Source organism: Lissotriton vulgaris, chromosome 11, assembly GCF_964263255.1.
Source record: "Lissotriton vulgaris chromosome 11, aLisVul1.2, whole genome shotgun sequence".
NCBI classification, from domain to species: domain Eukaryota; kingdom Metazoa; phylum Chordata; class Amphibia; order Caudata; family Salamandridae; genus Lissotriton; species Lissotriton vulgaris.
In genome coordinates, this window is record NC_141699.1 from 970520427 (window position 1) to 970537171 (window position 16745).

The 16745-nt window shown below is 45.6% G+C and overlaps 1 long non-coding RNA gene across 1 annotated transcript in view; it reads right to left on the bottom strand.

The window, feature by feature from the left end:
* LOC147683792 (uncharacterized) overlaps window positions 1-16745 on the bottom strand; it is a 60626-nt gene that overhangs the window by 27835 nt on the left and 16046 nt on the right. Inside the window, exon 2 of the long non-coding RNA XR_015301059.1 lies at window positions 12210-12329. This is a non-coding gene — a long non-coding RNA (uncharacterized LOC147683792). The remainder of the gene's footprint in view (window positions 1-12209; window positions 12330-16745) is intronic.

Genomic DNA, 16745 nt, shown 5'->3' on the forward strand with positions numbered 1-16745 from the left:
ACTATACATAGTGCCTTAAAACGTATCCTCTGCGAGACTGGCAGCCAGTGTAAATCTGTGAGTGCCCGCGAGGCAGAGGAGTGGCGTGGTTGCACTAGTACCCTTTTGGCCACCATGGTCTGTACTCTCTGCAATCTCTCAATCAGATATTGCGGGGATTCTAGTAAGAGGCATTACAATAGTCCAGCTTACTGAGGATGGTGCTCCGGACTATCAGCGCTCTGTTCTGTTAAGAGAACATCGGAAGGATTTTCCAAAATGCTCTGATCAGAGTAAAACAACTTCCAACTGTTTTGTTGACAGTTTTCTAATGTAAATTTATTGTCAACCATGACTCCCAGATTACGTACCACGCTACTGGGAGCCAATGGAGTAGCAGGGGATGTTGGCCAAAACTCAAGCGGAAGTGTAGGAGGGATTCTACCTACTGCACAGTGTAGAATCTCTGTCTTCTCGGAGTTAAACTGAGGAATTTGAATTTGAAGCTTCACACCAAAGATAGAACCTTTTCCACTTGAGTTTGTAGGTTTTGATAGTGGAGGGTGCTCTAGCGTTAGTGAGGACCTCCCTGCAGTCTGGAGGAATAATCAAATTAGCAAACTCACAGTGCTCAGACACCAGGCTGCCAATCGCGGAGAAGTTGGATCCGGATGGCAGATCAGGCCGTGGTTCATAGTAAGAAGATTCAAAATTGGGCACAGCCAAATTGGATTGCACTCCGACAGAAGGAAGAGCTCCGTAAATCAGAACTGGCGAAGTCATCTGGGGGCTATGAGAAGAATGCAGCAGGGTTCTTTCCGCATTTTCTAAAGTACCCTTGCGACTAGAGGAATCAGTGGAAAAGCGTGAGCATATATTTTTGACCAGTTCATCAAAAACGCATTCCCGCACGATTCTGAGTGGGGAAGCAAACTTGCATAGAATGGACATTTGCGGTTCAGGTTGGTCGCAAATAAATCCAGATTGGGGTGTGTATTGCTTTGCCCTCTTGCGTAATCTGAACTTACGCACACCACTTACTCACACAGAAACTTCAACACTCCTCTGGAGGTAAAAATGAGCTTTATTAATATTGTAGGCAAAGGCAATAAGTCACTGAAGCTAATAAATTCTTAGGCACCGAGTGAAAGGCAATAAACAATGAATACACCACAATATACACATAAATATGAAACTGTGAATAAAGGTAAATAAACAGTTAATGTACAAAGCACCTCACCAGATTCATTTGCCACACCGGAGACTTCAACATCCCTGACCAAGCACTGAACACCAAGTAGGGAACCCGTAGACCGGGGCTCAGGGAGTAATCTCTTCGGGCACCAAAGTTGTCTCGCGAGTGCGTCCACTCCAAGACTGAGTTCCTGAGCTCCAGCCCACAGACACCGCTTTTCATAGTTTAAAACAACCTGTTCGAGAAGCCTCTAGCAGGCGCTCTCGCCCATCTTTTCACCTGGGCTGGCCCCGTCTTTGCATCCGCCCCACCCGGACAGACCTGGCCAGATTCTGTTTGGGCTGTGCCGAGGCAAAACACATTCCTTTCCCTATCTCTCTGGCTTTGGAGCCTGGCACGGCCATCCTCCCTCTGTCCTAGAGATAAGCATAGAATGCACGAAAGGTACAACATAACCTCACGATGCATCCTCACGAGATGCCTCGCACCAGCTTGTACTGGTTTACGTGAAAAACATGTTTATGTTACTGCTGAAGTGTAACTACAGGGCACGGCAGCACAAAATGGAAGTGCGATGCAACAAAATGGAAGATCAGAGCATTGCATGGAATCGAGGTCAACATGTAATTTAGCACGTGTAAAATGGCAAATGCAGTACAGGGTGTCCGCAAAGGTGAAAGATGCAGTCCAGCATCGGCTGATGAAGTTCCCACTAGTGGTTTGACAAGACAGACCTGCTCAGGGAGTCCGCTAGAAGGTTGGACACTTCCGGAACATGGACTGCTGCTAAAGTGATCTGATGTTGAATCGCTCAATCCCAAATTTTCTGAGCTTGTAGGGATAGCAAAGTGGATCTTGTGCCCCCATGTTTGGTCACATAAAGCATGCTTGTTGTGTTGTCCGTGCGGACCAACACTGAAGCTCCTTGAATGAGGACCTCAAAGCCAGGAATATCACCAGTAACTCAAAAAGGTTTATGTGCCAAGTTCATTGGTGGGTGTCCCATTTTCCCTTGACTGTGAGGGCTTGAAGATGCGCTACCCACCATTCGAAGGAGCCGTCTGTCGTGAGGATGAAACTTGGAGTGTCCACTTCAAACGAACAGCTGAGATGTTTGGTATGAGAGTCAATCATAGCGATGCTCTTTGTATCTGAGAAGTGATGTTGATGACATCGTCGAAGGACCCTGAGACTTGTTGCAATTGGTTGTTGAGTTCCTCCTGTCGGGGTCTCATTTTGAGGCGACAGTTGGGAATTAGGGGAATACAGGAAGACAGCATCCCCAGAAGCGATTTGAACTGTCGAACAGAACCATACTTTTATGTGAGCAGGAGAGTTGCCAGTTTGGAAATCTGCTGTTGTCTTTCGTTTGAGACAAAAGCCCTTGTTTGCTGTGTGTCTATGATGGCCCCCAAGAAGGTCCTCACTTGAGAGGGGGTGAACTGAGACTTCTCCAGATTGATGGAAAGACACAGAGACAGGCATGATTGAGTGTGTCTGGTTGCAACTGCAAATGACTGCTCCTTTATAAGGCAGTCGTCGAGGTAGCGAAATATTTGGAAACCAGCATGACCAAGATGTGCTGCCACCGGCGCCACGACTTTAGTGAACATTCGGGTGCAGAGCGAAGGCCAGATGGAAGGACTTGGAATTGGAAATCTCTGCCAACCACTCTGAAGCGCAGGAATTTTCTGTGTCTGGGTAGGATAGGGACATGAAAATAGGCATCTTGAAGGTCCAGTGTTGGCTTGTAATCCCCTCGAGACAGTAATTGAAGCACTTTAAGGAGAGACAACATCCGGAAAGTTTGCTTCTTGAGGAACTTTTTGAGGGAACGAAGGTACAGAATGGGGCACCACTCCCCCGATTTTTCCTTGATTTGGAAGAATCTTGAATAGAAGCCTGCATCCCTTTGAAGATTCGGTACACTTTGATCGCTCCTTACCTTAACATGAGATTGATTTGGCATAAAAGTGGAGGAGGAGGACCACTGGGGGGAGACTTTGGAGGGAATTTCACAAATTCCAGTGTAGTCTCTGGACACTATGTCCAAAACCTATCGATCTGTAGTTACTTCGGACCAATTGGAGAAGAAATGGGAGATCCGCCCTCCAACTTTGGTTGGATTGATGGGAAGAGCGGTTGACAGATGGCAGTTGTCACTGCTTTTTTGAGGAATCTCTACCTCAGCAGGAGGATTTCCCTCTGTACTGCTTGTAAGAGGCAGCCTGCGGCTGTCGAAACGACTGCTATTGCAGTGAGGAGGAGTAACACGGTTGGTCCTGATAGGGATGGTACTGCTGATATTGGTTGTAACCTCCCCGAAAGGAAGAGGAGGAGCCACGACCCCTCGCACCCCCCAAAGGGCTGCATTTTAAACTGTACAGTAGACACTACACACGGACCCGAGAGGCCTGGAATTTAGACATTGACATTCCAATGGAAGATCAAGGCTGGCAGCGGGCCTGTGAACTAATACTCATGGTTTCTAGTAATGCCCATTTTCGACTGATACATTATAATTTTCTGCAAATAACCTACTTAACGCCACAAGACCTTTATCGAATGGGTGTGTCTTGCCCAGATATATGCCTGCGCTGCAATACTGTGGGGGCTGATTTCCTACATTAACCATGGTCCTGCAATGAAATACACTCCTTCTGGCAACAAGCTGTCGAAGAAATGTGCATGCCACACAACTAAGTATTGAGCTGACACCCAAATGCTGCTTATTAGGCCTCTTTAGATGCCAGAAGGGCTCAAGATAACCTATAAATTTGGTCAGTCGCCTATGGTACTGGCATGACGTAAAATTGCAATCACATGGCTGTCCCACCATGCCCCAACGATTGCGCTCTGGCATAGAGATGCGCTCGAATGGGCCCTAGCTGAGGAGACACATATGCGCCTTAGCAGAAAGGATGACATATTTGAGGATACACTAAACACTAGCCGTGCTCATACAGATAACTCCTAGCTCCTGCTTCCCGAGTGACAACAGACACAGACTCTGGCTCTGAAACTGATGAGGCAGAACACTACGACACTGGGGATGAGCAGGGAGGTGTCTCCACATGATAATTATAAGGTACATTCCCATTTAGAGAAATGGGACACTTATTGATCACCTGGAGTGGGAAAGCAGATTAGTGCATGTGTAATTATTGACTGCTTCTTCATTAACCTACTCATGTATAACATATTGGTATGATATGTCTCTGTATACTCTGACTGCCAGGTTGTATGTTGACAAAATAAAAATAAAGTTCTGAAAAAACAAAATAAAGTCATTACATTGACCCTAAACCCGAGTGGCACTAGGTTTGGGGCCTTGTCCTCAGTGTAAAGGATTCCCTCCTCCCAATAGGTTGTGTGTGCTGTAGGGGGGTCAAGGGGACCAACAATGTCAATCATTGCCCTTTCAAAGGGAACGCCAACAACTGGAAGCGGGATTAAGAGAGGTTTTGGGTGCCCACCGGTCGTGCCACTGGCTTGACAGATGGGACAGGAGTTACAAATCTCCTTCACCTTCTGGTGCATCCCTGGGCTTTAGTTCTGGTCTGGTCAAGATGTCCAGCTAGGGGGATGACATAACTGGGTCCTCTAGGAATGATACAAACAAGTTTGCCCCACTGAAGGGAAGATGGGTTAACAAGAGCTTCTGAGAGTTACTTACCTTCAAGACTCTCATCCAGATATGCTTTGTGGCTGCTGTCACTGATCTTAAAGCAGATGTGGCTGCACAGACGCCAAAGAATACGTCAAATACAACTCTGACCCGAAGTTCTATCATGGAAAGCAGAGAAGCACATTCAGTTCTTTGATAATCTCGAAGAGTCTGGACAGAATAAGTCGTATATGTGGCTGCTTATAATGCACAAATGGAGGCGCAGGAACTCCCCAAACACCAGAGGCTCTACCACTCTCCTAGTTGCACTAGGTTTGGGGTCTTTGGCCTCAGTTTAAGGATTCCCTCGTCCCAATAGGTCGTGTGGGCACCCCTGCCATCCCCTCCTTCCTCTGCTGCAGCTTGCCGTCACAGGTTTTCAAGAGTGGGACAGGTTTTCTGTCCCTGGCACAGATCTTCCCTAGAGGGTCGCCCCAGGGCCAAAAGCTCATCCTGGTAAAACTTCAGCTCCTGAGGCTCGGTTGTCTCTGGGGCTGACCCTTCTTCCTCCTGAGGAGAACGGTCTGGTGTCTGACTAGAAGCTGGTTCTCCAGTTTTCCTGCCTTTTCTCTTGGAGGACTGGGGCATTATTCCAGACTTCAGCACCTCTTTTACACCCGGGTTCTGCTCTGTGCTATGGTTTTCACACACACCCAGTGTGAGGTTCCAAGCATTTCTGCATGGATCCTCAGTTCTGCCTCAGCCCAGAGGGTTACTGTATCTGCTACAAAGAATATGTACCATGCAGATCACAGAAATGAGAGGGAGTAAACTATGAGTAGCGCTATAAAAAACTGAATGTTTGTCAGAAAGGTGCTATAGAGAGATGAGATGAGGTGCATTGTTGGACAGCAAGGGAGTGAGAGAATTTGATTGAATAGGTCAGGGATGAGGAGAAATGTAAATTGCAGAAGAGCAGTGTGGGTACGCAATAAGTGAATGTGAGCCAAAGGTGAGGGCTTCTGTTAGAACAAAGGGGAGTTGTGAAAGATGAATGGGGGGACTGCAGAGGTGTAAGATACAAATAGACAAAAAGTTGCATGGAGAGATGAGGTGAATGAGAAGTGCTGAAGGGCACGTGAGGTGTCGGGCCAGAGAGGACATGAGATAAATGCGAGACACTGTTAGAGATGAGGGCAGTGAAAAGACAGAATTGCAAGACGTGATTAAAGGTGAAGTGAGAGGTTGAATGTAGAGAGTTCACAAGTTGTAAAAAGGGGTGAAAGAAAATGGCCTGCAAATTGAGAGAGAGATCCGGGGTTCGGAGAGGAGAGAGGGATGGAAGAGAGGGGGTGAGAGGAAAGCGGCATAGGTAAATTGCTTAATTCTGCCAGGGTTTTAAGGGTCCCCTGCTGCTCCCGGCCAGGGCCAGGTGAGCTTCTAATATGGCATCACATATTCCTGCGGAGTGGAAGACATCTTTCTGGCGTTAATTGTTGTATTTTGGATATAAACAAGTACTGATGGGGTAAAATCTTTCCTCAGTGTTACTGTGTGTAATAAATCAATTTCAAGATAATTAAGCAATGCTAATCCAAAATATACGGCATCACATAATATAATTTACATTTTCTTCCCACACAATTTAGTCAAGCCTGTCGATTCATTTGGTCCTCAACTGCCTCATAATTCCATTAGCCCTGCCTACAGGTTTAGACATTTTTGTCAGGAGGGGTCCTTACACCTCAACATGTTGACAGGGGGGTCTCGGCATCCAAAAGTTTGAAGACCTCGGCTCTAGAGGAAAAGGATTGGATGTTACCTTTGTAAGAGGAAACATTTGGGTCTGAGGATGTTGTTTTGGAACCTGCTATGTAAAACGAGCAGTGAAAGGAGCCTCTATTGGAAGGGGACTGGAGTGCTCCAATGGATTTTGCTACTTCAGTGTCCTTTTTCTTCTTGTCTAAGGCTTGGTCAACTACAGGACCAAATAGGTGTTCTTTTTCAAAGGGAGTGTTCAAAATGGACTGTTGAACCTCAGGAAACCCTGAGATCCTAAGCCATGCACGCCTTCGGAGGAGAATGCTGGAATTGATCTCTTGAGCTGAGACCGTAAGCCATGCACGCCTTCGGAGGAGAATGGTGGTATTGATCTCCCTAGCTGAGACCCTAAGCCATGCACTCCTTCGGAGGAGAATGCTGGTATTGATCTCCCGAGCTGAGATCCTAAGCTATGCACGCCTTCTAAGGAGAATGCTGGAATTGATCTCCCGAGCTGAGATCTAAGCCATGCACGCCTTCTAAAGAGAATGGTGGTATTGATCTCCCTAGCTGAGACCCTAAGCCATGCACGCCTTCTAAGGAGAATGCTGGTATTGATCTCCCGAGCTGCGGTGTCTGCTGCGTCTAGAGCACATCTCATTGAGGGGTTAGAAATTAGTTTCCACTCTTCAACTAACTGCTGTGCCTTAGTTTTGTGTGAGTCTGGGAGATATTGGAGCAGTTGCTCGATCTCATCCTAGTGTGCCCGGTCGTACCTAGCTAGTAGGCCCTGTGTGTTTACGATGCGTCAATGGTTAGCGGTTTGAACAGCTACTCGTTTCCCCGAAGCATCTGTAAGTTTGGAGTCTTTATCTGGGGGAGGTGCATCCCCACAGGTTTGCGAGTTAGCTCTTTTGCGAGCTTTGGATACTACTAGAGAGTCAAAAGGTAACTGTCCCTAATAAACACAGGATCTGATGGTGGGGGTTGATATTTTTTATCTAACCTTGGAGTTATAATACCTGCTCTGACAGGGTCTTTAAAGATATCATCTGCATGCCTCATCGTGCCTTCAAGCATAGGGAGTGTTTGACGTGACCTGTGCGTAGACTCAAGTGTTTCAAATAGAAAGTCCTCCTCTAATGTCTCTTTGTGTGATGGTACAACCATGATACTCTGCTGCTCTGGCAATGAGCTGTTCATAAGCCATATTATCATCTGGTGGTGATGGCTTTGCTGGGTAACGGTCTGGCTCATTGTCTACTGGAGGTCAATGGTGTAATCGTTCCATGGGTCTGCAGGCAAATGAGTATCATCACAACCTTGTCCACATCTGGATCTTGTTGTGGAGATCCCTGAGGTGTTATGTATAAGGGCTCTTCAATTATAAACTGTGGAAAAGAAGGTGGAGGTGGAGAGGTTGTGGGGCAGGATAAACATGGCTAGCAGCCATGTCCTTCTTCTTTAAGGGAATCTTATCAGAAGTGTCCTCTCCAGGATGCTTGTGTTTCGCTGGATTTATGTCCAGTATCAGGATTAATTAAAATTTCCTTTTGTTTGGGATCCAATTTGGCCTTAAGAACGTCTAAAATTGGTTCTGGAGGCTCAAGAACATTGTCCTCGGATTTCGGCTAGTCTTTAGAATGTTTTGGCTCAGAAGAGAGATGGTGTATCGAAGCGGAGGGTTTCGGCTCCAAACCAGATTTGTCCTGGAGCCTGATGATTTTGGATCCGAAGGTAATTTCTTCTGACTCGATCCGGAGCTAGAAGGCTTGACGGTTTGTTTTGGTGCAGAGCGGAGGGACGTGGCATTGGAAACATTGTCTCGGTGCCGACTTTGGCCAGAAGGCAGAGGTGGTGCTGTAGCCTTATGAGTTTTAGAAGAGGATTTAGAGGGCAAGGGGTCTTCGGTACTCACAGCACCATGTCCCGAAGGCACATCTTGGGACTCCAGATAGATTTTGAGCTCGTCATCGAGCCTGATGATCGGGTAGAGTCCTCTTGGACCGAGCGACTTACAAGCGTCGCAGTCTTCCTCCTTGTGCTACGGAGAGAGGCATAAGTTACAAACTTGATATAGGTCAGTGCGAGGGTACTTGGCGTGGTACCAAGGAAAGAAATGGAATGGAGTCCGTTCCATTTGTAGAAGGCTGGCCCTACGTAGCCCGACGGTTGCCCACAAGGTTTTCTATCGATAATGGAGAGTTTGTCGATCGATCTGAAATGCTGAGAACAAAGAAATGCATACTAAAACAATACTGTCGAGGGTAGAGTGGACTGCGCATCGAGGGGAACCAGAGGAACGGCTTTGGAGCGCAGCAATACACGTCCGAACCCGTTGGGGGTAAAAAACAATCTAACAATGGAGTCAATGCCCATGTGCACTATCACCGAAAGGAGGAGTCACCTTACTTCGTGACTGGAAAGACATCTTCAAAGAAAAACAACTTGCGAACATCCGGACCCAACACAAGATGGCAGGAGTATGCAAAGCATGTGCATCTACAGCCCACATGCCTCAAACAGAGGATTAATGGCCCCAAATCCCTGCCGTGGTATCTGGTCATGTTGTGGCTGAGTGTGCCATGTGATGTGGCAGGCTATAGTGCTTGTTGTGATTTAGTCATTTTTGACAAGGTGAAGTGCTGAACGGTTAGGCAATTTTTGATTTTCTTTGTTTTTGGGAGCGTGTGATATAGTGCGGTACCTACCGTATGATGTAAGTAAATAAATTACATTGCTATTATACAGTAAGAATGTGGGATGAATGTCATTATGGCCGAAGCCTTGCTGATTATATGCAGAATATTTATTTATAAACAGGGGAACCCGAGTAACCCAAAGGCATCTGGGAAAAAGCAAATCAAATAACGGTAATGCCTATGGTATCGTTTTGTATAAACAAAAATCAATTGTAGAAAAAGACACCATCAATTGTCCTTTCTAAACCTGAAATAATGGTCAAGATTCAATCACGAATTAATCCAAGTACTTTCTTCCTATATGAGCTAGACATACATCAATCACTCTAGGTGGGATTTATAAAGGCTATTTATTATTTCTTTATGCCAAAGTTTTTTTTTATATATATATATATATTTTGTTTAAAGTAATAACACTTTTTTTTGCCAACATATATATGTACAAACATACAAATATACAGTACAAACAGACAGTAGTTCTTTTCTTAAAACAAACAATTTCAGTGGTCTGAACAGCCCGCAACTTTGTTTTCATTGAAAGGAAGTTGACCAATAGTTATGTCACACCATTCCTTATCTAAGGTCACCAGCAAGTACTTGTATTAATTCGTGATTGAATCTTGACCATTATTTCAGGTTTAGAAAGGACAATTGATGGTGTCTTTTTCTACAATTGATTTTTGTTTCTACAAAACGATACCATAGGCATTATCGTTGTTTGATTTCATTATATGCAGAATAACAGGTCTGGGAGGTCACAACTGACTAGAGGAGGTTAGCAGCTGCACAGGCCTTGGGCATGGATCCTATTGAGGATAATATGTGACGGGCACTGGAGCTGGCTAGCAACAGCGCTAGCCTCTGGTATTCATTACAAGCAGGGTAACAATGCATGTCAATATTGACTGGAACTGGTTGGCAGTAGAGTTGACCTCTGGTTTTGAATATTTGCAGGAGTTAAGATACAGGGGTCACTACTGACTGGAGTTACTTAGCAGGATAATAGGTCTCAGGGGGCCAATACTGACTGAAGCTGGTTAGTATGATCACTAGTCCCAAGGTGCTACTAATGACTCAAGTTGGCTAGAATGACAACAGGTCCCAGGGGCCAGTACTAACAGGAGCTGGCTAGTAGGCTTACATACAGGTCCAAGGGGCCACCACTGACTGGAGCTGGCTAAAAGAATAACAGGCCCAAGGGTGGTGGGGTGCGAGTGGCACCAGAGACCGGAGTTGGCTAGAAGCATTGACAACCTTTGTTATTGATTAAATGCAGGATTCCAGGTCACAGGAGGCACTGCTGAATACAGCTGGATAGCAGCAGTGGTGGCCTCTAGGAAGAAGGAATTGAGAAAGCATAACTGGATATACTGGTTTCTTTAATACCGATAATTGGTTACACATGAATGCCATAACGTGCATTGATATATTACATTACCAAATTACAATATTCTTATATTAATTTGATGTGACTGTTCGCCTTAATATGCCTGCAAAGTTACATGATTCTATTAGGGCCCAGAACCATTTTATTTAGTGATGTCCACCTGGACACTTTCCTGAATCTTGTAGTAAATTGAATATTGACAAACAGAAGTGTTATTTCCAGAAAAGGTGAATTCTGCAGATTGTCTGTGTATCTTTGATCTGCACCTCACGGACTCCTCACATTCCTCTCGAGAAAATATCCTGCCTCCTACTCATTAGTGTTGTTTCAGTAACTGTTTCTATCACGTGTTCATGTTTCATTGACTTGTATTAGGAGAAAAATGTATAGAAATACATTGTGTAGCATTAACATTATATACTCCAACTTGCTTTAGGGTGCATGCTCTCGTCCATTGCAAAGACAATTGTCACTTGTTAGTATGCTTGGCCTTTTGCTATTTTTGCATTACATTTATGATAGATTTGTTGGCCTCCCGGTGTGTTGTGTTTTATTTTACATATGACAAGAGATGACGAGGAAAATGACTGTCCAGTATACACATTCTTCATATAAATCAACTCACAGTATACTGTTCTGGAGGTTCAGTCCCACGGACATTATCTCTAACTGAACGCAGGCACCCTAGGAAGCATGTGCTTTTCAAACCAGTTGCCCTCTGATGCGGCATCCTCGCTATTGGATAAGTCGGTATGTCCTGAATTTTAGGAGGGTTACCGTATCTAGTGCACTCTGTTAGGCAGTGCTCACCTGTGGTAGTAAGATGTTAATAGGCACCTTATCATCTATGCATGGTGCAGGGCTTTGAGTTACAGAGCTCCTCACGCTGTGGAGAAGATTATGTCACTTTTACCCATTTTCCCATATTTGGTCCTGATGAAATGCCAACAGATTGCGCCATGACTACACAAGGTATGAAATATGTTGACATGAAGAATAGACCCCAGCTTACCAGCAAGTCCATAGGTGATCGACACTTTCACACAGTGATAGGGGCCATTAGTTCCTCAATTTCTCTGTCACTGTTTTTAATCTCAACATGGACCAGGGTGATCACATGAACTATAATGCGGCAACTGGTCGATAGTTGATCTTATATTCAGACTTTCACCAATCTCACATCTTATGACACAACATACTCTGTCCTACTATGCTCATCCGGCATACTTAATAAAAGATCTCCGACAAAGTGCCCTCTGGTGGTGCCCGCCAGGCATTGTAGCGCCGGCCTGGTGAGGAGAATTGCCCAATGATGAAGCATGTCACCATCAGGTGAGTGAACGCAACTTGTCTTAAAAGCACATGCTTCCTAGGGTGTCTGCGTTCAGTTACAGATAATGACTCTGGGACTGAACCTCCGGAACAGTATACTGTGATTTGATTGTGTTTTATTTTAACAAATGTACATAGCAAATATTGGCGCTTGCTTGTTTCACAAAAATGATCGGATACCTGCCTCAGGGCGCACTTCTTACAGACAAGTACGGGGTTATCATGTTGCTGCTACAACCTCCTTACCTGTGTGAGTTATCGGGAACGATGCAGGGGCAGACCCAAACCAGCCACACGTGGAGAGATCAATAACAAATACTGAAGAATTAACAGAGCTTCCAAGCTGGTAACCATTACTTAATTGACCTGAAAAATAAAAGACAAGTTTTTAGTATTTTTTATATTTTCTTTTATTAACTGTACAATTAATTAAAATCATTACAGTAAAAAGTACTCATTATATTACAGCTAGATGAATGATTAAAAACTATTATTTGTAACAGGAGTTTAAAACACGTTTTGATAAAAAGAAAAAGAAAAACTTTGACTCCCCTCCCTAAGTTCCACCAAAGTCGGTCTTCCCCAGAGTTAGTGTTTACGGAGGTGTGGCTTTAAGGTTGGCCCGGGCTCCCATGTTGTTCTGTGGGTGGCATTGTCAGGTTATGATTCCTTCCCCTTATCCTCTAGACCACAGCTTTCCAAACTTTTCATGTTGGTGACACACCTTTTTGTAAAAAAATGTTCAGGGACACGGTAAAACGAGTGAGCGCAGCAAGCGAGCCCGAACCACCTAAGGGGGGTTCGGGCCACACACTCCTCCACACACACACCCCACACACACACACAACCCCACACAATCCCACACACACCCACACAACCCCTCACACACACACACCACCCCACACACACACCACACACACACACACCACACACACACACACACACACAACCCCACACACACACACAACCCCACACAGACCAACAACCCCACACACACCCACAACCCCACACACACCCACAACCCCACACACACCCACAACCCCACACACACCCACAACCCCCACACACAACCCATCACACACACACAACTCCACACACACACACACACAACCCCACTCACACACACACACACAACTGAATTGAAAGTCCCCTCCTCGCAGTCTTTTTATTTCCTAAACCTAAACAATGTGTAGGTAACGCAAACGTAGTACTTGACCATTTCATAATATTGTTTTTTTTCAAGCCTGAAGCGAGGGCGGGCAAACATTTCAAACAAACATGTTCATTCAGCTTGAGCATCCGGCATCAGACGCTCCACGGCTGGTTTATTTTAACATTGCGATGATTAATAACCAGCAAGGAACCATACGATAAAAAAAGAGAGACATATTGTCTGCATATACAGTTTAAACTCAGCTGCGGGACCTTAAAATACAATCCATTCCATAACTTGACAGAGATTTAGCTTTTTAAAATGCCCCAAAATGGTCTAAGACTCACTACTTGCTAACAGAGTGAGTGCAAGAACAGTAGTACCAGCACCAAACTGTGGAGAAGAAAAGATGAGGCCTCGGTGGGCTACTCCCACTTGACAGGGGGCTGCGAGGAGCTGCACATGTCCTCATGGGAATGTCGCAGCTTCTGCCCCTGTGTTTGTTTACCATAGGATAGGGATGGTTTGAGGGGGGAAGATTTAAAACAAGACATGAAATGTTCCCGTGGCTGGTGTCCCGTATGATGCTCCATTCTCTGTAACGTTTTCAGAAAGATTCGGATTATCCCTTTTATGAACATCCTGCTGCGGCCTTCTGAATTTACTAACTCACTGACTGGCCATTATTTTTCTTTGTAGGACTTTCTGTTTAGAGTGTGAATGCATATTAAGTATAACATATTGGTCCATCAGTTTGTTTGATAATAAAGTGCATTCTGGTAAATGTGGTCTCATTTGTCAGCATAAAACAAAAAAGTTGTATTTTGACACTAAATTGACAGCACTATCTCCAGTGAGCTGTAAAAAACATGTTAGTACTGTTCAGCTGAATGTCTATCATTTCTCTGTGAAGCAGGATGAAAGCCCGAAGCAGCCCTGTCGAGATTAATGTACATTCATGATGAACCATCTATCAGCGCCTAAAGAACAGAAACTTCAGATGCAGTTCACAAAGCTTTTTTTCCCAGGAGTAGCCGGGGGAGGGGCTCAATACTCCCACTGACCTCTCGCTACATAAGCCTGCACACCGCCGCTGAGACTCTGACAATGCCCCCATTGTAGGATCAGGATCTCGCTGTAACACCACACCCACTGAGTCTCGGTATCGAGCTCCTGACCACGAGGCTCCGCTCCGCAGCTGCTCCGCCTTCCGCATTCCCCTAATATCGGCCAGCAGGCAGACATTGTCCCATCGCGCAACACAGTATTGTGTTGCGCCACACAGTTTGGAAAGCTGTGCTCTAGACCATTCACCATGAGAAAGGTTTTCCTGACTAGGATGCTGGAAGTACGGATAAGCATCGATGCACGGACTATGCCACCTCAGCATCCTTGCACTGGATTTGTAGTGAACTTCCCGGGGTTTTATTGCCTTAATTTGCCAGTTTTAAGTCAGTCCTAATATGATGGACAAATTTCCCCAGTCTGGCTAGAATCATCGTGCTGTTTGTGGAAAAACACATGGCTGATGCTTCGCTGCAGGACTTTGTTCCATTAGTGGAGCAATTCGGACACAGTAATCGCCTTCTTTCCTTGATAAGACTGGGGCAACAACATAGCAGGTGGAGCCACGATTCCCTCTTGTATGGGCAGAGTCTGCATTTAGTGGCTTCCCCTCTGCGAACCCACTCAGGATTGAAATCCACAATTCCTAGGGTGATAAGTCTCATGGACAAGATTTTACTTCGAACTGATGGTGTAATGGCGTCACTTAAATAAGCCTGGGCTTTTCCTACTGTGTAAGAAATATTCAAGTAGACTAAGAGTGGACTTGAGCGAAGGGATTTGTGGTCCTAATCAAATGAGATTTCACACACCTGTTTATTTATCACTCTTTTCGATATGTTCAGGGGGATGTCCGGCCTCGATATGCTTTCTTTCACTATATTCAATGTCTGAATCGCTTTATCGAGTGCAGAATGCCAGGGCGTGCAAGGCTCTTCAAAGACTGATTTTAGTTGAGAGTTTTAAGGAGTAGGCCGGAGCCCTTAAAATCCTGAGGTAGAGTTATATGAGGTCACCCTGGCACATCAGGTCCGGCCTTGCCATTCCCAGCTCCAATCTTAGCCTTGCTGCCTTGCTGCCCTTGGGATTTAAAGCACTGTTTTATAAGCTTTAGATTGCGCTGTATTTAAGTAGGCCTGCAGTGACCCGGGGAAAGCCTGGTGGCCATAGCTGATTGCAGGTAGCAGTTTCGCTTTCATAGCTTTCAGTATTGGGCCGGCAGATGGACTAATCAGCTGACTGTTTAGTTGTTTGAATGAATATATGACCCTGTTGGCCTTAGTGCTCTGATGTTTCAAATGGGCAGTCGCCTTAGCCCAATCAGTCAGCCAGACCCCTAGGTAATTGTATGACACCGCCGTCTTGATTTGCAGGTTGCCCAAATGCCATTATTTTCTCTTTTTCTGATGGTAGGACCCAACGATGACAACCTCGGTCTTTCCTTGATTTACTGTCAGATTATTGATGTTATTAAATTGATATAAAGCAGTCGGGGCTCTTTGGAGACCCACTTTTGTGTGATCCATTATGGCAGTGTCGTCAGCGTATTGGAGCACCGGCAACTTCATATTTCCTAGTCTTGGAGTTACTAGGCTGGCTCCTTTTAGGGCATCGCCCAAGTCCGCCGTGTAAAGATTGAAAAGAATGGGAACCAGCACGCTACCATGTTTCAGCCCGTTCTCTGTGTTGAGTTTCGAGGACACAGTGCTGGCGCTGGTTTTGACTCTTACCCAGGTATCTTCATAAAGCGATCTTATTGCCTTCAATAGGTTCGGTGGAATGCCCCAGTTTTCTAGCTTCCGCCATAATCTTCTTCGCACCACTTTATCAAAGGCTGTGCTGTAATCCACGACACAGCAGAAAAGTGGGGGATGGTTCTTGGTGGTGGCCTGGGTGGATAAATAGGCCAGTGCCAGTACGTTATCCATGGTCGATGCTTTTGACCTGAAGCCCGTTTGATAAGATGGTATAATGCTGTTCTCTTCTGCCCACCCCTCCAAGTCCTTTAATAGTAGGCGAGCGTAAGCCTTGGCTTCAAGATCAAGCAGAGCAATAAGCCTATAGTTTGCAGGTTTTAAGCGGTCTACTTTTTAGGTGGAGGACCGTCGCACTGCGTAGCAGTGGGCGGAGCCGAAGATTTTATGTTTCTTAGAGGGGGCTTGGAACCCGCCCCTCTTCTCCATTGGCTGGCCTAGTAAATGCTGGCCAGCCATTGGAGGAAAGGGGCGTCACTTCCTTTAAGCCCCGTCTTTTTCGGATTCGGGGCGTGTTTTTTAGGTTCTTTCTATCGGTGACGTCATTCGTCACTCAAACTTAAAAAACACGCTTGAATCGCAAAATGAACGTGTGTTTCTCCGAGGCATTTCTGCCTCGCCTCGGAGAAACATGGTCATGTGGAGCGCTCCTCTCTTGTTTAAGTGCTTGGCCCTCTGTCAGCTTCGGTGCCGCCCTGCCCACCGATGCACCAAGCACGGACGCAGTACTGGCTGAAGGCTGCAGGTGAGTCACACAGCTTCCAGAGCGGAAAGCGCGTCCACATCAAAGACATCAGCCTCCCTCCCACA